At 40.9% G+C, this 22,557-nt stretch overlaps 1 protein-coding gene across 1 annotated transcript in view; it reads left to right on the top strand.

The window, feature by feature from the left end:
• Positions 1–22,557, top strand: part of LOC311052379 (NACHT, LRR and PYD domains-containing protein 3-like) — a 73,971-nt gene that overhangs the window by 13,038 nt on the left and 38,376 nt on the right. The window lies entirely within an intron of this gene.

Raw genomic sequence — 22,557 nt, 5'->3', positions numbered from 1 at the left:
GTGTGTGTGTGTGTAGGGCTCTCACGATCATGACATTTTACTTGATGATTAATTGTCACACAAATGTGTGATTAACGATTGAATTGTGTTTTTGGCAATCGGAATATATAAATAAAAAATCACACCCAGTGTGAGTAAGTGGTGCCATACTCTGTTTGATGAGTGTGTGCTGTCATTCAGGCGGTAATAATCCATTTGATGTGTGGGCGCTGGTATTCAGACGCTACTACTCTATTTGATGCGTGGGCGCTGGTATTCAGACGTTACTACTCTATTTGATGTGTGGGTGCTGGTATTTAGGCGGTACTACTGTATTTGCGCTGATTAGAGCAATGGTCATCGAGTTATGGCCATTTGAAATGTTATAAACTACTGTAGTTACTAGTGTAGTTACTTTTTACTTACTTTAATTACTTTAAAATATTTTTACTCCATATTGTTAATTAAAAGTCAGACAGACAGAGAGGCAGGCAGGCAGGCAGGCAGGCAGGCAGGCAGGCAGGCAGGCAGGCAGGCAGGCAGGCAGGCAGGCAGGCAGGCAGACAGACAGTTTCTGTTGCTGCTCTGTGGGTCTAAATCACGTTTGAAGTGGACTAAGATTATATAAAAAAACAAGTCACTACAGGGGACACGGGTGTTACTAAAATAACAAGAGAAGCAGCTAGGGAAAACAAAGACAGACTAACTAACTAACTACCTCGTAATCAGGGGTGGGCAACTTTGATGATGGAGAGGGCCACTGGATGAAAACGTGTTTTGAGCTTGTAGATCTGCAAGATCTAGAATCCTGAAAACTAACATTTTTATTTAATTTCAAATGCATTTAGTTATACTTATGTTAACTTTATGAACTTAAATACAAATACATTGGACATAAAAAAAATTTAATTTGAATTTTAATACTAGTCATTAAGCTACTAATATGGACTGAAGCCGGTCATGTTTGCATGCTTGCAATTTTAGCAGCTGAAATCAATAATATATCAGTATTCCGATATTAACCTGGGGGCCGCATTAATTGAAGGTGGGGGCCCCTTGTGGCCCCCGGGCTGCCAGTTGCCCATGTATGTTGTAACTAATAGTGAAAACAAAAGCCTGCCTACCTAACTACTCTAAACAAACCAATGTTCAAAAATACACAAGTGGCAACCACCCCTTACCTAGTGTGTTTAACAAAGGTTCTGCCTACGTCATACATGGGAAACGGGCGGCCCAGGGGCCACATGTGGCCCCCACCTTCACTTAATGCGGTCCCCAGGTTAATATCGGAGATCTACAAGCTCAAAACGTGCCGCACTGCGACAAGTTTTTTTGCTACTTTTGTTTGACATAGAATGGCGAAGTAGTTTTCACTCATGAAAAAGGTTAAAATGCTGAGATAACGGGTGTCTGCCCGACAGTACATGCAATGTGGCCCTCTGGAGTGAGTGTGGAAATATAGTGGCCCTCTCCATCATCAGAGTTGCATCACCCCTGGCCTACATGGTGCCTATGTATAGAAGCCTCTGTCTTTCCTGTCCCAAGGCAGAGCATTACAATACAATTTATAAGGTAGGAGAGCAGACACTACATACGTTTGCTCTGGGATTGAATATAAGGGCTACAAAACAAGGCTACAAGGAACAGGGCTACAATCAGGTGAAAAGGTTGAGAGAGACTGAGCTGAGGTGGGACCCAGCAATTTATAGACAGCAGATGGTTATGTTTGGATGAAGGTGGAGCCAGGTAATGGGTTGATTGACAGCAGATGAGGAAGTAACTTCAGACCTGCAGAGAACGATAGAGGGAAGGAGAGACAGGGGAAGGAATACACAGAATTCTCTTATGTCATCAGTATGCCCATATATGAGCATGCCCCCTTTTGTGTCCCTATATGGAGCTGACTGATTTGTTTGCTGATGCCATTGAGGTTTGACAACACACTCCATATATGGGCGTAGCGTAGCTGCATTGGGTATCATGGTGACATGAGCGTGATGTCAGAGGTCCATCCGCCCGCCGGTCTGTCCTCCCTTAAGCCAATTTTTATAGGACCCACGGATAAGTTATACAGCATTAATTTAAAGCACTTCTGTCTTTGGTTATACTTAAAATAAGATATTATCAATGTTGCTGCTGTTTTGGACAAATGCAATGTCAGACACTGTATGTACGTATGTCATGAACATGTATTTAAAACATCAAAGGGACTAAAGCAGTTGCCCAATGCCTTACTTAATGATAGATGAGTGATATATTTGTTTTAACTTTTCTTTGTTCATGTACGATTCTAAAAAATGGGTCTTTATGGGTCATCTGAACTGACTGGTGGATACACGACATGTCTAATTGGCCAGAAGTAACAGCTGGTGTTATGACACAATAATATGGTCATAGGCCTAACCCTAACCCTACTGCATTATCTACAGTTGACATAGAAAAGTTTATAGAGACCTGCAGAGATGGTGGTTGCAGAGAGGCAAGAGTTCTTTACGAGGCATAGGCTTGTGGTCAGGTTGAAGGTTACTACAGCCTTCATTGTGACCACATCCTTTAGTACTCGAGTACGGAGCCATACTCACATGTACAATACAATACAATGCAATGTAATGGAGAATAGGCCTGTCTGGCCCAGCACAGATTACAGCTGACTACAGCTTATACACAACAGAACAGGCTCAGGCAAGGAACAACAATTATGAGGGTTACCCCTGACCTAAGTGTCATTTATAATGAGGGTTTGAGTAAAAACAAGACTTCAGGCCATATCTTTAACTGCTCTGGTCATGGCAAGCAATAAATACCTGTCTTCAAGACAAGATGTATATCTTTTTTGGAGAAAGATACACTTTGAGTTCATTTAAAATGTTTATACGACCTACATCTCAGTATTCTTTGACATGCCATACTGATAACCTCAAGGATCTCTATTTATGGGTATGAAACGGACAAATACAGACAGACAGGCGGTTACAATGGGGGCGGCCATAGCTGAGTGGTTAGTGATCCCGCCTAGGGAGCCAGAGGCCCTGGTTGCCGCAGGTTCGATTCCAGGCCAGGTCAGCATATGTGTCGATGATATGAAATTCGTCCCTGAGCAAGACTCTTAACCCCTAATTGCTCACAGGTTCTCATTGGAAACAAGACCGCAAGGACTTTCATGAACGACCTGTTAAAAGGAATTATCCCTACTCTGACAATGGGTATAACGGGTATTGCATAAGGTGGGGCTTTATTTTTAATCCCCTCTTTATTTTCATCGTTCCCAACTTGCATTGTTCCCGAGTAGGCCGTATGGGTCCAGTGCACTAAAAATGTGAAAAGCATATTTCTAATTTCAGCTGGTCTTTAATCTGAAAAGTTGTGCTCACCAACACCCAAGCCCTGCAAAATCTGTCTGAACCCGACCCAACAAACCTTGAGTTATGTTGTGAAACAATGCTAAATGTTCATGTAGAGGCCACACGTCTATGAAATCAACCTAATCTGAAGAAAAATATATTATATCTGTAATGTCACGCAGACATACTACACTACCCAGTGGAGCTTGTGTAACCAGGTCCCCCCCAACGCAAAGGTCACATGAGTTTCTGTTCCTAGCGTCAGCTACTTAAAACAGTACGCTTTTTTAAAAATTACATGTAGGAAGTTACCCTCCACACGCAACCACACCTTGGCAAATAAGCTGGCAAATATTAAGCAAATATCGTTTTGTATTCAATTTAAGTAAAAAATATGATTTGTGGGAAATATTAAAAAGCCTATATTGTGAATTTGTTATTGCATGGCAAAAGTTAAACGCACCATTGTTGTTGCTTCATCAGGGTGACTAAGGTCAGTGTTTAATCGACATGGTTTTACTTTCACTGACCTGTCTATACATTATATAAATCCAAATAGTTCTTAACTAAATGTAGAAATAACTATACATTCATGTGTATTCTCTGATGTACATAACTTCAACTGAAACGCCCAGACTTCAAACCCGGTTGATTGTGCATATATGATTTTTACTGACTCCCACTGACCTGCACTTTCACAATAAGTGTGTAATCATACGATGGCAGCAATGGCCCAAGGGTTATGAGAATCTCTCTCAACACCCTTTAGGATAACCACTAGCCTAAAGGGGAACAACCTCCCCAAATAGTATGCATAATTAATAGAAGCCCAGGCTTCATGACACAATCCTCTTCAAGGTAATTTAATATCATCTGTAACACAGTGTAAATGTCATGTCAACATTAAAATCAATAACTGAAATCTAAAGTTGTAGTTTAATTGAATGATTCTAAAGCGTCAAACTCTATGACAGTGGTTCTCAAACAGTTTCATGTCAAGGACCAAAGCAAAGCAAAGCAAAGTTTGTTGTTTACCCAGGGTGTCGGACTAAGTACGAAACTTGTTTCCAGCCGGACCCTGCATGGAAGCCTTGCTCAAGGGCTATTCAGCGGTGATTCATGATTGATGTGATGAATTGGGGAATCGAACTAGGGACCTTCCGGTATCAAGGCCGCCCCTCTAACCACTAGGCCACCGCTGCCACCCACAATGCATTTGGCCACGGACCCCCATCTGAAAATATCTTGTGCCAGGGACCCTCATACAAGATTTGTGTCGTTGTTTTCCAAGACATTTTGAAAATAGCCGATCTACAAGCTCACAATGTGTTGCGGTGCGTTATGATCTTGTAGATCAGCTATTTTCAAATAGCCAGTGTAGGGTTTAAGTTTTTAAAGCTTGATTCTATATTAACTATTTTAGCTGGGGAACCCCTGGAACCCCCTTAAGGACACTTGGGGGTCCCCAGACCCCACTTTAAGAACCAGTGCTCTATGAACCAATGGGAGCCTGAGAAATATGACACAGAGTGTTTAAAACACTTGGTCAAAATGTCTGCATTAATTCCACATTCATTTCACCACCATCCTCAGAGTGACAGCAATGGACTCAACCTATGAGGACTGAATTATAAAATGTAATTTGACACTAAAGGAGAAAATGGAAAATATATGAATACATATGAACAGCTAAAACACAACTCTCTTCCAGGTTATACAACATTCATTTAAAATGCTTTTTTCTTTGCTGTGTGTGTGTGTGTGTGTGTGTGTGTGTGTGTGTGTGTGTGTGTGTGTGTGTGTGGGGGGGGGGGGGGGGGGGTCAAGTGAATATTGTCAGTCTGTGCTAAATAATAATAATAATAATAATAATAATAATAATAATAATAAGCTCACAAGGGCCTTGTGAGCTTGTAAATCTGCGATTTTCAATTAATATTCGCCTCAGTTAATAATCGTGCTGCTACTACCACAGAAGGACAGTTTTCAACTCATGATTGGACCGTGGGTAAAAACAGCATAACGTAAATAGTCTATTTCGAGGTGAATGTTTTTCAACTTGGGGCGTCCAGGGTGTGAAAGCAGCAAAAATCTTCACTCACATTGATAGCATCACAAAGAGCCTCCATCTGTACAGTGAGTTACTTTCAGAAAGGTGCTTTCACTGTTGGAAGCCACACAGCATGACACAAACCTGGAAGTAGGATTGAAAACCAGGCTAACATGACAGTTTATAAAGCTTCAAGATTGTTTATGGATTCTACACTGCTCAAAATAATTAAGGGAACACTTTGATCGCTTAATTCTTTTGAGCAGTTTTTGTTAGCAGTATGTACACAGTTCATGAAAACTCGAAATAATTAAGGGTTCAAAGTGTTCCCTACATTTCTTTGAGCAGTACATATATTTATAGTTTAACCCATTAAGACCGGGAACTTATCCGTGTCATTTTGAGGTCTGAGTTAAAAAAGCATTATTTTACACTTTCAAAAAGTGCTCAAAAATAGCAGATATACAAGCTCATAGAGCGGCACAGAGTGCCACGCTATGAGCTTGTAGATCTGCTATTTTAGACATTTTTTGAAAATGTGTGCAAAAATGTGAATATATATCTTTTTCTTAAAGCGAACCTTTTAACTCAAATCTTTGCTTCTGGGGGGTCCCTGGAACCAAATATTTTGAGATGGGGGGTCCACGACCAAATACATATCATTTTGGGGTCCTTGACAATTTTGAGAACCACTGACATTATAGCAACATATGTTTCTTTCAGAAAACTGTTGGGATTTAGAAGACATTTGTAGAATCTGCTTGGTCTTATAATAGGTGAAACTACCGTAGTTTAGACACATATTTTAGTCGGAGGTTTGAGAGAGAGAAACAATCAGGGACATCAGCTCTCATACCGTCAATACGAAAGGTCCTGCACAGTATGAGTTCAAGTCCAAAATGACCTTGTGTTATGTAATGAATTATCATTTTTGTTAGCCTTAAAAGAATAAAACCTGGAGGTAATACCTTGTGTTTTCTGTGTAGCGTTCTTTTGCTGTCAGAGTATGGGCCCCAGGGAGGTTATGTGAGGTATGTGACCTTTGACCTGTAGTGAGAGTCACCTGATAGCCAGGACAGACATTGTGCTGCCAGATAACAACTGTCTTTGGAGCAGTGTTCATTTTGACAGCAAATGTTGATGTTGTTTTAGTCATAGTCATTTGAATACAATTCCATTACCCTGTATTGTCAACCTGTTGTAACCGTCTGTCTGTCTGTCTGTTTGTCTGTCTGTGTACCTATTGTGCCATTATGGAGACCTCTGTATCTGTCTGTCTCTCTGTGTGGCCATACATGGAGAAATGAGAAAAATATTAGTCAATAAAATAATTAGTTTTATTCTTTTCTGTTTAATCCATTAGTATTGAAGAATGCAGTTTTCCATATTGGTTGAGCATAATTGTTAGCTTGTAGATCGGCTATTTTCAATAGCCAATGTATATCGTGTTAAAGTGGTGTAACTGAACAGTAGGCCATACTGTTGGACATAAAAGGTTTCCATCCGACAGTGATGATATATAACAGACATGCATGAGCTGTTATATATCCCTTTGGCTACTAATTTATAGTCATATATTCCTGCAGTGGAGACATTCACAGACCAATAGCTCAAGGCTATAAGGTAGTGGACAGCTCTCAGTGGCCACCAGTAGAACACTGTGTACATTCAGCAAAGCCTTCCCCAGTGAAAGATGTATAACTGATATGGTTATAGAACTATATATTCAACTCCAGGTGGAACGCATTCATTTTGGCTTACTGTCACGTTTGCTCTAACAATTATGTTTTGCAATTAAATGGCGCCAAAGCAAATGTAAACAGACTTGTTCGCAGTTAAACACTGTGATTTAATGTTATGTTATGCCTTTTTTTTGGTTTAAATTTCAGTTTAGTTTTGAAAGTTGCAAGTTGGTTTAGTTTTAGCTCCATTTTAGTACACTAGTTGGTGTTAGTTTCAATTGTATTTCTTTATTTAGTTACATTTATACATTTTTGAAATAATTACATTTTAGTATTTTGAGTGACATAAGTGCAAAGAATGGAAAGTGTGTGTTTGTGTGTGAAGAAAGTGTCAATGTTTCTGCCTTATTTGATTTCTAAAGAGGCTCTGTTGAAATATAAAACTGTGGCAACATTGACTTGAGCTTTTTGCAGGTTGTCATAATAAGGTTCCTCTTTGATTGGCTACTGCTGATGAGCACAGAGCATGTAGTGGTCAGTCTTCAATGGTACTGAGACTAAGGTTGCGTTCAGATGTAAGACACTGAGCGCACTGGTCCAGCACAAACCAATACGTGAGTGCTCTCCCGGTGCGTTTATCCGAACCCACCCATAGTTTGTACAAAGGTGAACTGGTGTGTACAGTACATCCACCCCAAAGTGGGTTCAGGTGCAGGTTTAAAAAATAACTATAATGTGTCACAGCATTGAGTAGGGCATTAACACTTCGCATTGTGATGCATTGTGAGCTTGTAGATCAGCTATTTTGGAAATATTTTGAAAATAATTATTACCTTTACTTTTGGTACTTCAAGTTTTTATTGCCAATAGTTTGGTACTTTTACTCAAGTAAAAATGTTGAATACAGGACTTATACTTCCATGTGTGCCTCCAGTATGTCATTAATTAAGCATTTGGTGCATTTTGTTGGTAGTTGGTAAAGAACTGTCAATCTGACCTGACCTTACATGTGTGTAAAATCTCATAGCACACCTTCTTAGTGTCAGCCTGGGACAGAAATGGTCGGACTTTGGCAATGTTTCTTAAATGGTAAAATGATGTTCAAATCAGACTAAAACATGACACCCAGGTTTTTGACCTGATAGGTGAGCCCACATTTTCTCCCTCTGGGCCTTTGCAGGAAAGGTGAAACTTATTAAGTTCCATGGGGATGACTTGTCCAAGTCATCAAATTAGCTTTGTTTATCGGGGAAGGGTGGGTGAGAGTGATACTCACACTGCGATTTAGATTTAAAGGGATATTTCACTTTCAAACATGTTTGGAGGTCATTTTAAAAGTCTACTCTGACTTTTGTGAACACACCGGACAGTTTTTAAGTTGCTTGATTCAGTATTAAGATATTTGATCTGACACGCACACAGAAGATTTAAGGAGGGGATTTTCTACAGCCGATATACAAGCTCACAATGTGTCACGGTGCGACGTGTTGTGAGCTTGTAGATCTGCTATTTTCACTAGATTTGAAACATGACTTAAAGGGATATTTCACTTTCAAAAAAACCTTTGGTCATTTTATCGTCTACTCAGGCCTTTGTGAGCCCCCCAGACAGTTTTTAAGTTGCTTGATTCAGTATTTAGATATTTGATATTCATTTTATCAGACACGCCCCCTTCCTATACAAACCCATTTTAATTAAAACTCCATTTTAACCATGTTAGATTCATCAAAAACCCCCTTCCTTGGTTCTGGTGACTCATACCACCCCCCTAATACGTGAGGGGGTCGTGTTTTTTCAATTACTCTTTTCATTTATTTTTTATATTTTTTGGGGAAAAAAGGATAATTCACTTTTTTTAAAGTCCATACTGCTATTCATAGGGCTGCACATGTGTCATGTGTTTCGTTAGCCAATCACAGTCCTGAATTTGTAAAGTCAGCCAATCACATTACAGTTAGTGGTGATGACACTAGCTGTAATGTGATTGGCTGACTTTGCAAAAGTATCGATTTGCATTAGCAATGGAAGGGTTAGGGGGTATACAATGCGTTGTAGACTATTGGCCAATCACGGTGCAGGATTGGTCAGTGTCCAAAACTCACTTATAGGGGCCGGCTACACCGCCCCAAAAAATAAAATAAAACGAAATGAAAAAAATAATCAGAAAAACACGGCCCCATCACGTATTAGGAGGGCAGGGTGAGTCACCAGAACCAAGGACGGTGTTTTTGATGAATCTAACATGGTTAAAATGGAGTTTGAAGTTACAATGGGTTTGTATAGGAAGGGGGCGTGTCTGATAAAATGAATATCAAATATCTAAATACTGAGTAGACGATACAATGTCCCTTTAAGTGGTTAATTCATAACCCTGACCTGACCTGACCCCACTATGGAGGAGGGGCAGGTTTCTGCACATACTGTCAGTTCCCCAGGCCAGGCTGTCTTCCTGAGAAAGCAACCCTCCGAGGTTAGAGACATGAAAACTGTTTTTGTTACACAGACAATATGCCTGTGTGTTTCACATAATTTGTTACACAGACGGGTTGGGTACCGAAATACGGTTCCAAGAAGGAACCGATAAAGAAATGGTCGGTACCGGGTAACCATAAAAAATATGTCATTTCAGTTCTGCATATCGGTTCCTAGACGCGCTAAAAGCCGTTTAAACAAAGGCGTTTAGAAGTCAAATCCGGTAAAACACCGTTGTATGGAGAAGTAATACATCAGTTGCGCCTCTCTGTATGGAGGAGTGGAGCTGCTGCTTCTCTCCGAGCGCACTCAGCCCAGCCACATTCCTCCTCGCACCCCCCTCCTCTCACTCACCACCGTCTCAACTGAAGTAGTAAGAGAAGGAATAGCCTGCCCTGCAAACTTTGTAACCAAGATTTGCTGTTGTCATCTTGAAAACTAAAATCCACATGTCAGAGGGTGTAACATTACCGGTAGTTGGAAAACCAGCGCTAGGTAATTAGAGCTCGCGCAGGGGAAAATAATTAACACCAGCTGTGAACGCTTCTGTTTGATTGTGTGTGTGTGTGTGTGTGTGTGTGTGTGTGTGTGTGTGTGTGTGTGTGTGTGTGTGTGTGTCTTGCAAAAATGAAACTGAAAGTGACTAATTCAAAAGGAAGGAATGGCAGACATAATATTATTAATGCATTTTGGCTGTGTGCAATAATGCAACTGCAGACATTATAATGCCTTTTGCTAGGCTATTCAATATATGTTTTAATTTCTTGAATATGGCAGGGTAATGTTCTGAGGCATATTGTATTTTATTACTACACAATAGTAAAACAATAAATAAATATGTTTTAAATAACTGATCTCAATATGGACCCATTATAGTTATGATAAGTTTTGCCATAATCAAGTAGCTCTACAACAGAGGCACAGCCATGACAGCAATGGTACAAAAAAACTTTAAAAAAAAAGTATATATATATTTTTTTAACTAATAATTTCCGGCTATTCGGTTTTCGGCCAAGTGTTTCCGGTATTCGGTTTCGGCCAAGATTTTTCCATTCGGTGCATCTCTATTAAATATACATTTGACCTCTTATTTTTTTATCATTTTGGAACCGAAATATGGAACCGATAGGAACCGGATCCGATAAGCAGAACTGGAACTGGAACCGGACTCGTAAAAATCCTAACGATACCCATCCCACAGACTCTATGCCTGTGTTTCACATAATTTGTTACACAGACTCTATGCCTGTGCGTTTCACATAATTTGTTACACAGACTCTATGCGTGTGCGTTTCACATAATTGGTCTCACTCTCACCTAAGTTCATTCATCTAGATTTTTGTCCATTCATCAAGTGACCTGCAACATTTTATTTTCCACCCTAAAGGAGACATTGCTGCTGGTGTCCATGGACAAGGATATTCTCATGACTCTGGACAACGTAGCAGACAGAAGTCACCTCCTGTGATACCTGTTGATATTTTAAGGTAGGCCACACTGTGCAGCCACACCTTTTCACAAGTTTCCTAGGGCGTTGTGTCCATCTTGGAATCTGATGGTTCCTGGTTCAATTCCTGGCTGTGTGTCAAAGTGTCCTTGAGCAAGACACTGAACCCCTAACTGCTCCTGATGAGAAGGTTAATCCCTCACATGACTGTCACTGTATTGAGGCGGTAGGCTACTACTGTATTTGATGTGTAGGCGCTTGTATTCAGGCGGTACTACGCTATTTGATGTGTGGGCACTGGTATTCAGACGGTACTACTGTATTTGATGTGTGCTTGCTGGTATTTAGGCGATACTACTGTATTTGCGCTGATTAGAGCAATGGCCATCGAGTTATGGCCATTTGAAATGTTAGAAACTACTGTAGTTACTAGTGTAGTTACTTTTTACTTACTCTAATTACTTTTAAATATTTTAACTCCATATAGTTAATTAAAAGTCAGGCAGGCAGGCAGGCAGGCAGGCAGGCAGGCAGGCAGGCAGACAGACAGACAGACAGACAGACAGACAGACAGACAGACAGACAGGGCAGGTGGCCTCTTTCTGTTGCTGCCCTGTGGGTCTAAGTCACGTTTGAAGTGGACTAAACCATACGAGGGAGGAGAAAATGGAAATTACATGAATTAATGTCAGCAACTCAAAGGCAACACACACACACACACACACACACACACACACACACACACACACACACACACACACACACACACACACACACACACACACACACAGATCATTTGATCTTCCTCTTCAGTTAGTGTCTCTTTGTTCTAGGTACAAATGTACATGTCATTTTATTTTTTAAGTTGATAAATCTTCTGAAGGCAAAATAATATATAATCTTAAACATCAGCCTGTACAGTGTGATGGAACCGGGCCATGTGTTTGATACACATCTAGAATTTGGGCCGCTACGAGGCCCTCCCGCCTACGTCACACCGCCGATCTGACGGATACGCCCATATACTAAGATCTCTGTATTTGTTCCTTTTATGCCCTGTTATGAAACCCTTTAGGTCTAGGGAAGAGTTCATAACATAAAAATATTAAAGTTTGAACTACCGGGATGTTGAGCATGAGAGGTGCAAATAAGGGAGACCACACAGGTTTGAAAGTGCAAAGAACTGTTTTAGTGATAAGAAAGAAAAAACGGTGCACTTCCTCTGGATGCCTTCTTAGTTTAGGCAGTGGGTGCTCAGCTATGTATATAACTCAAATCAAAACCACCTAAGTGGAAAAAGCGGCACTCCAAAATAAATACTGCAAGACAGTTGCTCTGATGTTTCTCATTTTATTGCGAGAACGCTAACACGGTTCGGCCGCAGCCTTCCTCAGAGTAGATTAGATTAAAAAGTGATATTGGGGATGCATGTCCCTCTTTTAAACAAACAAAAATCATCCCCACCTGTGTAGGGGGGGAGGTACTTGCATGACAATCAATCAATTACACAATATCACTCACAGTCAGAACAGCAGTTCACAACAATATCAGTGCACATATCACAGAGCATGAAGGAATCACAGAAATCAATTACATTTCTTTTTTATGACATCCCACTCTGAATAATGAGATCATCCAAAAAGCACAGAAAGGCCACAACAGGGACTCACACAGCAATTTGGGGAGGTTCCCCCTCTAGGGGTAGTAACCACTTGTTCAATCCCTAAGCGCAAAGATGAGGGTGAACCATGTTTTGCCTCAAGGTAGTGTTTAGCCATGGCATATTCAATATTGCCTGTGCGTATAGCAGTTTTGTGTTCAGAGATCCTCAATTTCAGGCATCTTTTTGTTTGGCCAATATAAGCCTTACCACAGTACAGTTGATGAAAATCTTTTCTTTATACTTTTTACCTGTCAAAGAGTGTGAGAAGAATTTACAATTAGTAGTATTGTGGCATTGTGCACACCGTCCACATCTATAGTTGCCCTTGAGGGAAAACCAGGTGGAACAGTCAGGATTAGAAGATGAGTTTGTCTCTGAGAGTTGGGGCTCTTCCGTGTGCTAAGAGAGGAGAATTAGTTGTTATGTTGTTAAGCATAGGTTCCATCTGTAAAATTAGGGTTTAAAATGTGTGTTTTAATATTACGTGTTTGATCTGCTTAGAACAGCAGTTGAAATCTGACACAAAACACAATCTTGGAGGTTTCACATATTTTTTACTCTTTGTTAACACATCTGTCCTAGGGGTCTGTTGAGCTTGATTCACAGATTGATCCAGGATATTTTCTGGGTATCCTCTATGTAAAAAACGATTCCTCATGACAGGGACTTGGTTCTTAAAAGTTTCTAGTGAGGAACAGTTCCGTCTGAGACGTAAGAATTGTCCTGTTGGAATGCTGTGTTTCAGGTGACTGGGATGGTTTGAGCTAAAATGTCCTTTCCATAGGTTTTCTATAGATAGTGGTTTGAATTTCGTTAAGATGGTCTTTGGAAACGAGCACATCGAGGAAGTTGACAGAGGTTAAACTGCTGTCTGCAGTAAACTTGAGAAAGGTAGTAGTGTTGTTTACATAAGAAATGAACTCAGGGAGATTGTCATTCTCTGGTTCGAAAAAACAGATTATATAATCAATGTATCGTTTCCAAAGTTTGATATTGGAAAAAAAACGGGTTTCTCTCATTTAGCACAAATTCATTTTCCCAGTCACCAACAACAATATTGGCATAGCTTGGGGCCACAGAAGTGCCCATGGCTGTGCCAAATGCCGACTGTTTGAATGTAGAAGTTTTCATGTCTGAAATATTTTTTTGATAAAACCAAGTTAAGCAACTCACAGAGAAAGGGGTTTGGAGGAATGGAGTGTCAGCACGAGTTTGAAGTGCTTTTGTGGTTGCTGACAGGCCAATATCATGAGGAATACATGTATACAGGCTGGTTACATCTAGGGTGACAAGAAGAGTGTTAGGATTGACAGTACAATTATTTTATACAGTTTGTAGTGTCCCTTAAGTAAGAGGGATTTGTAACAATGTTCTTGAGAAAGAAATCCATACATTTGGACAGAGTGTCAGTGACTGATCCAATGCTGCTGATAATAGGTCTGAGTGGGGGTTTGGTGGGATTTTTATGCACTTTGGGGAGCCCATAGATTACAGGTGTGACAGGATATTCACCTTTTGAGATCCAATTATTGTCTAGGCCATGTTTCAGAAGACTATCGATCTCAGACTTAATGGTAGTTATAGGATTATGTTGTAATAAATTGTATGAACCAGATTGTTCTAGGTGATTGGTAATTTCTGAGTTGTAGTATACCTTGTCTAAAATGCAAATCTATCCCGCTTTGTCAGCAGGTTTTATGATGATGTCCTTGTGGTCTTGGAGCTCCTTCAGTGTGTGTTGTTCATCTGTAGATAGATTATGGTAGTTAGGGCCTTTGTCATTATTTATCAAAAGATCCAAGTCTCTGTCAATCAATTTACCAAAGGTAGTGACGACGGGGCTGATGTGTGTGGGCGGCATGAAACTGGATTTCGTGAAGAAGCTTCTCTTGTTGTCCTCCTGGATAGCTGGAGTTTCCAACGGTGGTGGTGTTAGGTAGGCTTATGTGAGCGTCATGGTCCATGACGTTCTGTTTAGAGGGGAAAAGAAACATTTTAGGTTTATCTGCCTCAATTTGAATGTGTCCACCTTCAGTTTGAACGCATTCAGTTTTTGTTTGGTTGAAAAAGATAGCCCTACTTAGAAGCGTCGTCTGTTCCGGTGTGAGGGAGGCACTCGAGAGGTTTATGATGGGAATCTGACTGGCTTCTTTGTCGTCCGGTTTGGACGTGTTCTTTCCTCGCCTGCCCCGTCTGGTCCTTTGTGTTGGTCTCTGTCTCCTGTTTGTCGTTGATCTAAAAAATGCTGCTGTGTGATGGTGGTCTCAGCATCCGTGTCACTCTGAGTGCTGGTGTCATCGGTGGAAGAGAAGATGGCTCCAGCTCCCGAACGCTGTGGGCGTCTCCTGTTTGGGCGTTTAGTATTACGTTTGTTGGTCCAGTCATAGGCTTTGTTCTTTTTGTAATCATTCATGTCACGTGCATATTTTCTCACCTTTTTTATTTGTAGTGACTAGAAGCTCGCCCCCGCTACGCGGGGGCTCGCGTCTAGCCCGCGGCCACGGCCACGTAGCGCCCGCGGCCACTTGGCAGCTCATATAAGTGGCGTAGCGTCATGAGGGCCAGTGGGGCCGTGGCTCGGTCAGTGAAGACCCTGTAGTGCGGATGATATGTGGCATAGACGGGCAGATTGTAAATCCCCAGAGGAAACATCCGTGGGCTACCATTGGTTCAGCGATGTGTGCGGTCGCCCTGCGGCCCCTCCTCCTCCACCAATGTGCAGTATTGAGAGCCCTGACGTCACAACAATTGGAGCGATGGGCACTGCACTCTGGTTGGTTAGGGTACACCTAGGGCCCAGGTAGAACCCAGTTAAAGCCTGCATGGGCAAACCCAGTTAGGACCCGCCTTGGTCCCACATAAACATGGCTAGTTGGGGCCCACCTAAGGGCCAGGTAGAAGCTACTTATAGCCTGCATGGGCATCGCAGTTGGGAGTGAAGTGGATGCCGCTGACATTGCTGACATGGGGTCCATATGGTTTAGCCCACCTTGAAACCATATGGGAACTACGCTGGCATGCTGGCTGGAATGCAAACGCTGCATCATACCTGTAGGGTGTAGTTTGATGTTGTGTGTGTAGCAGATATACCTGCAGTGTGTAGATCAATGTCCATATGAAAGTCAATGCCCAGCAGTGTTTTTTTTTTCTCCAGCAGAGTTTCTAGTGTGTCTGTCTCTCTGTGGAAGAAGTTGCACATGAACTCTGCAGCCGCACTGAGGCGCTCCAACACAAACACTCAGACATTAAGCTGCTTCACACAACAAACATCAGCACCACGCTGCTGTTTGTCCAAAAGACACAATATCTCCTCTCCCACCGACGTCATGTGTTCATTTATCGACAGCCGTACAGACTCCTTTTGACACATTTGACCTTGTTTATCCAGCTCTCACTGACTCTCCACATCGGGCTGTTATAGCGCCACCATGAGGCTGATTAGAGAAATCTGAAGTGGAATTTCTTCCTCGGCATAGTGGGAATGTGGGTGCAAAGTTGCACGGAAAGTGCATGCTGTGTTCATAATGTGAGGCATTTTGGTCCAAACGGAGCAGTCCTGCAGACTTTGGAAGCCATTTTAGCCAATCAGGATGGAATATGAAAAATCTGAAAGAGGTTTTTTTTTTAATGACTGTGGAGATAGTGTGTACCGATTTGCGTGATGTTTGGGCAAAATATGTAGGAGTACTGTGAGAGAATGTGTGTAGCAAAAAGCGGCCTCCTGGTGGCACTGTAAGGGCAGAGGTTCTGAATTGGCATCCAGGGAGTGTGTGTGCACAGTTTCGCTGGGATCAAGTCAACGATGTGAGAGATTAGCTATCACAGACGGACGGACAGGGGGTGAAGCATAGTCTTGCGCCATGCCTTTCGGCCTGGCGGAGACAATAAAAAACGAAAGTAAAGGAAATGACCATTTCTGCAACAAAAGTAGTCAACAAACTATACTATAAAACATTGGCCACATTGTGAAATAATCTAAGAAAGAGGCAATCATGTAGAAAATAGCCGATCTACAAGCTTACAAAGCCTCTCAACGTGAGGCGTTTCGAGCTTGTGGATCTGCTATTTTCACAATATTTACTTGTGGAACGGAGTCAAACGAAATGGGGGGTTCCCCAGATCAATTAAGGTTTTTTTTTTTGTGGGGGGGGGGGGGCGGCCTGAAAGGGTTGATAAGCACTGCTCTAATCGGAGCGAAATTATCTGAAATTACTACATGACCATAATGCAGCCTAACATGCGTTGCACGGGGCGGTCCTGCCATTACGTTAGTTACTGTAGTTGCTGTGGAGCTACATAGTTCTCCAGAAGACACACGCAAACATACACCAGCTACAATGGACTAACTGAGCAGCAATATTGACATTCACCACACGAACGTGCATTGTTGACAAAGTGATTGCACAGCCGCTGCAGGCATGACAACCACGTTAGCGTTAGCTACATGCCAGCTATCACAGCGCCCTGTCCGTCGTTGCTGCGACTGCATGTGGCAGAAGCTGAATGTGATGGCTACAGCAAGCTCTCTGCGATGCCATTGTCTGGAGACTGCTCCTGGCATGACACGACCAATGAGAGTGAGCGCTGTCGTTGTTGCTAAGATACGGTGGCGTCACTGGCCCATAGCTTGTAGATCTCTCACGCATGATTGGCGTAGGCTGCGTTGCCAGGTCTGACTGTTTGTATAAGCGATTTTGGGCTTATTTGGGTGCACTTTTGGCTCGTTTCCATAGACCACGGCAGCGCTTATTTCTTTCCCGTGACCGATGTGGCAAAAGAAGGTGCAAAACGAACCATCCGGAAGTAAAGTGCGAGATGAAATATATAGCACTTTTTGATTATTCGAGAAGGAAACAGATGTGAAGGTGGAAAATGGAATGTAGGAGATTATATAGTTTTTCATGAGCGATTTTTGTAGCAAGTTGTGAGTGAATTGGGCCACTCCTGTGGGCGGGGGGCTGATTAGAACCATTGGGGTTTGGGAAGGAGACGCTCTCTGTTTGAGTGGAAAGATTGTTTGAACATTTCCAGGGCATCATTCAGTTTTAGTGATGTTCTTTCAAGGATATTTATAACAAATATATACACAAGGCGTACCATAAACCAAAACAAGCCACTACAGGGGACACAGGTGTTACTAAAATAACAAGAGAAGCAGCTATAGGGAAAACAAAGACAGACTAACTAACTACTTTGTGACTCAGGGGTTGTAAACTTTGATGATGGAGAGGGCCACTGTATTTCCACACTCACTCCAGAGGGCCACATTGCATATACTGTCGGGCAGACACCCCTTATCTCCGTATTTTTACTTTTTTCGTAAATTAATGCCCTACTTCGCCATTCTATGTCACACAAAAGTAGCAAAAAAAGCCAATCTACAATTGAATAGATCTGCTATTTTTGCTACTTTTGAATTGGAATCCAGATTTATTTTGTTGCCATTTTTTTATTGGATTCCTGAAAACTAAAATTTGTATTTAATTTGAAATGCATTTAGTTATACTTATGTCAACTTTATGAATTTAAATACAAATACACTAAACATAAAAAAGACAATAGAATTTTGATACTAGTCATTACTAGTCAAGCTACAGTACTAATATAGCGGGTAAGTAAATTAAAGCGGGTCATGCTTGCAATTGTAACTGGAATCAATAATATATCAGTATTGCGATACTACCTGTGGGCCGCATCATTAAGTGAAGGTGGGGGCTGCATTTAGCCCCCGGGCCGCCAGTTGCCCATGTATGTCATAACTAGTAGTGCAAACAAAAACCTGCCTATACCTAACTACTATAAACAAACCAATGTTAAAAAAAAGTGGCAAACACCCCTTACCTAGTGTGTTTAACAAAGGTTTTGCCTATTGTGGTGCCTATGTATATATAGAGACCTCTGTCTTTCCTGTACCAAGACAGAGCATTACAATACAATTTATAAGGTAGGAGAGCAGACACTACATTTCATAAGTTTGCTCTGGGATTGAATATAAGGGCTACAAAACAAAGCTACAAGGAGGTGAAATCTGTCAGTCCATGTCTCTTTTATGCCCATATATGGAGATCCCTTACAGTATGTCATCAGTATGCCCATATATGGGCATTCCCCTTTTGTGCCCATATGGAGCTGACTGATTTGTTTGCTGATGCCATGACGACAAATTGAGGTTAGACTACACACTCCATATTTGGGCGTAGCGTAGCTGCATTGGGAGTCATGGTGACATGAGCGTGATGTCAGAGGTCCATCCGCCCGCCCGCCGGCCTGTCCTCCCTTAAGACAATTTTAATATAAGGATAACACAACCCACGGATAAGTTATACGGCATTAATTTAAAACACTTCTGTCTTTGGTTACAAATAATATGTCAATGCTGCTGCTGTTTTGGACAAATGCAATGTCAGACACTCTACAGATGTCATGAACATGTAATGTATTTAAAACATCAAAGGGATTAAAGCAGTTGCCCAATGCCTTATTTAATGATAGATGAGTGATATATTTGTTTTAGCGTTTCTTTGTTCATGTACGATTCTAAAAAAGCAACTTTTATGGGTCACCTGAACTGACTGCGCTGCAGTGGTGGATACACAACCTGTCTAATGGGCCAGAAGTAACAGCTGGTGATATGACACAATAATATGGTCATACTGCATTATCTACAGTTGACACAGAAACGTTTCAACAGAGGCCTGCAGAAATGTTGCGGAGAGGCAAGTGTTCTTTACAAGGCATAGGCTTGCGGACCCCCATCTGAAAATATTTTGTGCCAGGGACCCCCATACAAGATTTGTGTTGTTGTTTTCGAAGATATTTTGAAAGTAGCCGATCTACAAGCTCACAATGTTTCGCTGTGTAGATCGGCTATTTTCAAATAGCCAGTGTAGGGTTATAATTTTTAAAACTTGTAATTTGACACTAAAGAGAAAATGGAAAATATATCAATACACAACTAAAAGGCAACACTCTTCACACACACACACACACACACACACACACACACACACACACACACACACACACACACACACACACACACACACACACACACACACACACACACACACACACACACTCTTTGCTGTTTTGCATGTAATATACACATGTAATGTACCTTTAATCAATAAAAAAGCATGAGAGGAAGTGCTATATGGAGGTTATTGACATGGCTGTGCTGTGGCATCGACACGACACAAAGCGAGTGCTGTCGCCCTGCACAGTTTTTCAACAAAATATCACAATGTATTCATACTGTGGGACAATTGGACAAATCATGCTAAAAAGTAATACATAAATGAATGAATGAATGAATCAGGTAATACAACATCCATTTAAAATGCTTCTGTCTTTGGTTTTACTCAATTCATATTAATGAATGAATGAATAAATACATAACTAAATACATAACTACATAACTACATAACTACATAAATACATGAATACCTGAATAAAACCTTGGACATACATGGGGTGTGACTGAGACATTAACTAGTCCCTGTTGATTCACCATTCCATCTAATGATGAGCTAAGGAGTTAGATAGAGATCATGATTTCCACAGAAACACAAAACTCAGTGTGTTTGTAAATAATACACCAGGGGAAAAATCAATAGTTGAGTAATATTTATAACAATGATTCGTTTAAAATGTTCCCGCTGGTATATTGTGGTTGTGGTTATTGCTGCTAGATAAAAACATAAAATGGACTAAAATACTTGACCAATGCCTTATTTTTCACGATCAGCTGTGTGAGTATATTTAATGTATAGATGAGTGATAGACTTCTTTTCACTTTTCTTTGGTCATGTAGGATTGCAAAAAGCAGCTTTTATTTTATATCAGTGTTTGCCCTGACAGGGTGGAGTCTATGTGTCACTGCTATCATAAATATGTATTATTTCAGTTGTGCTGCCATGTGACTCTACCTGTACATATATTAGTTTATGTATGAGGTCGGTGTCTAGAGCCAATCAAATCCATGTAAAAAATATTTTCATACATTTTCAAATATTTTATAAAAACTGTGGAAATAGCCGCATTGCAATCCGTTGTAAGCTTGTAGATCGGCTACTTCCACTATTGATAAAAAAAAAGTATGGAAGTATGAACTTATTAAATATGTCATTTTGTTGTCTATATAAATTATTTGTGATATCTGCTCTGTGGAATTTGTGTTTACGAAGCCTAAAAGTTAGTTTGCAAATGTGTGTGTGACAATGAGTCGTCAAGTAACATTTCATGAAGGTGACAGTCCATCACAGCTCTTGTCAAAGGGATTGTGGAGCCACACAGTGAGATGGGTTTCAGTGCCAGCAGGCCTGATGCACTGAACTTGAACTTTGTCCTGGAGTGAGCTGGGGAGAGCTCTGCTAGACTCTGCAGTGTGCTACTGTGCAGCAAACACCACAGTATAACATAATAGCACTGATCCTATACAAGCCCACATGAGTTTATCTGAAAGGTTAAACACCACAACAACAGGCTAACACTTGAATCTGTCAAAAACTCTTTGATGTATGTATTAAGTACGTAGGGATGATGTTTTCACTGACTTTCACTTTCACAGTATTTATAATCATACAACGGCATCAATGGCCCAAGGATTATGAAACATCTCTCAACAGCTAGATAAACAAAAAATAACATTGTAGCTTTCAGCACATGTTTTCCCATGTCAGTTTTGATTATCTGATGGAGCCTTTATTGACCACTAGTCATGTTTAAGGGTGTGTGAGTGGCTTGATGTTTTTGCCGGAACTATACCCCAACCTTCACCTCCTCATACTGTTTTCCTCATTCATACATCCCTGAACACATGCATTCAATGTCTTTATGGCTGTACAGTATGGTGTAGAAATAACAAGCACATGATATTATGCATAGAAAATTATAAATCAAATGGTGTATGTACCACAGAATAACATGTTGACACAAAATGTATGTGTTAAATGTGTTAAAAAAGCTTCAATATGAATATCAATTGCGTTTCATTGCGTTTCTTTGAAGTTTTGAAATTACAAGCACATAAAGCACTTCTGATAATATATAGAACAATGAAATAAAAGTCTGTATGTACCACAGATGTGCTAATCTTAACTTCAATATCAATATTAAATTCAACAAATTAATTTTGTTTTAAATGTAAGTAAACATTACTGTAACTCACAACTAAATTAATTATCCTAATCATGTGTCAGCCTGGGCCAACCACAAACATGTTTAGAATGTTGGTGGAATTGAATTTCTCTACCAGTGCTCCTCATGTTAAGAGTGTGTGGTTTGGTTGGTTGAGGGGGGGGGGGGGGTCTATTTACTGCTCAGTGATCTCCTGTGTAGAGCCCGCCTACTGTATCCCAGGCAGTCTAGCATTGTTGCGCACACATGTGCACCACAAACATGGACGTTGTGGCTCACGGGTGAACAGAACCTCCCTATGGAGTAAATAAACACCATAATAAACAGCACGGAATACATTGACAGGAACACACCGGAACAATTTAGAAGCACTTCATAAGAAAATGAACACTTATGTTGATTTAACGTTAGTAGTAGTACATGTTTTTTCTTTTTGGACATGCGTTCGTGGCAGATTATATGGACTATTGACAGCAGTTACTTGCTTTCCACTCTTCTTCCCAACACGACGTACCGGCACTGAATCTTTTAACCGAACACCGTCCCTGGTCATGTTAAATGTAGCAATTTGTTCACCAGCTTCTGAGTAACAGCTGGTACACAATAATATCCTCATACTGCATAGTTGACATAGAAACATTTTGTACAGAGACCTGCAGAGAGGCAAGTGTTTTTTACAAGGAATATGGTGGTGGTCAAGTTGAAGCAATCATTCAAAAACATGAAATGCTACTTTGTGAGTATTTATTTTCAATGTCATACGTCTTGTGAAAAGAACCACTGAT

The sequence above is a fragment of the Gymnoscopelus microlampas genome (assembly GCF_963454915.1).
Source record: "Gymnoscopelus microlampas genome assembly, chromosome: 9".
Classification (NCBI taxonomy): Eukaryota; Metazoa; Chordata; class Actinopteri; order Myctophiformes; family Myctophidae; genus Gymnoscopelus; species Gymnoscopelus microlampas.
The sequence above is the reverse complement of the archived record's forward strand: the minus strand, read 5'-3'. Positions and strand labels throughout refer to the sequence as shown.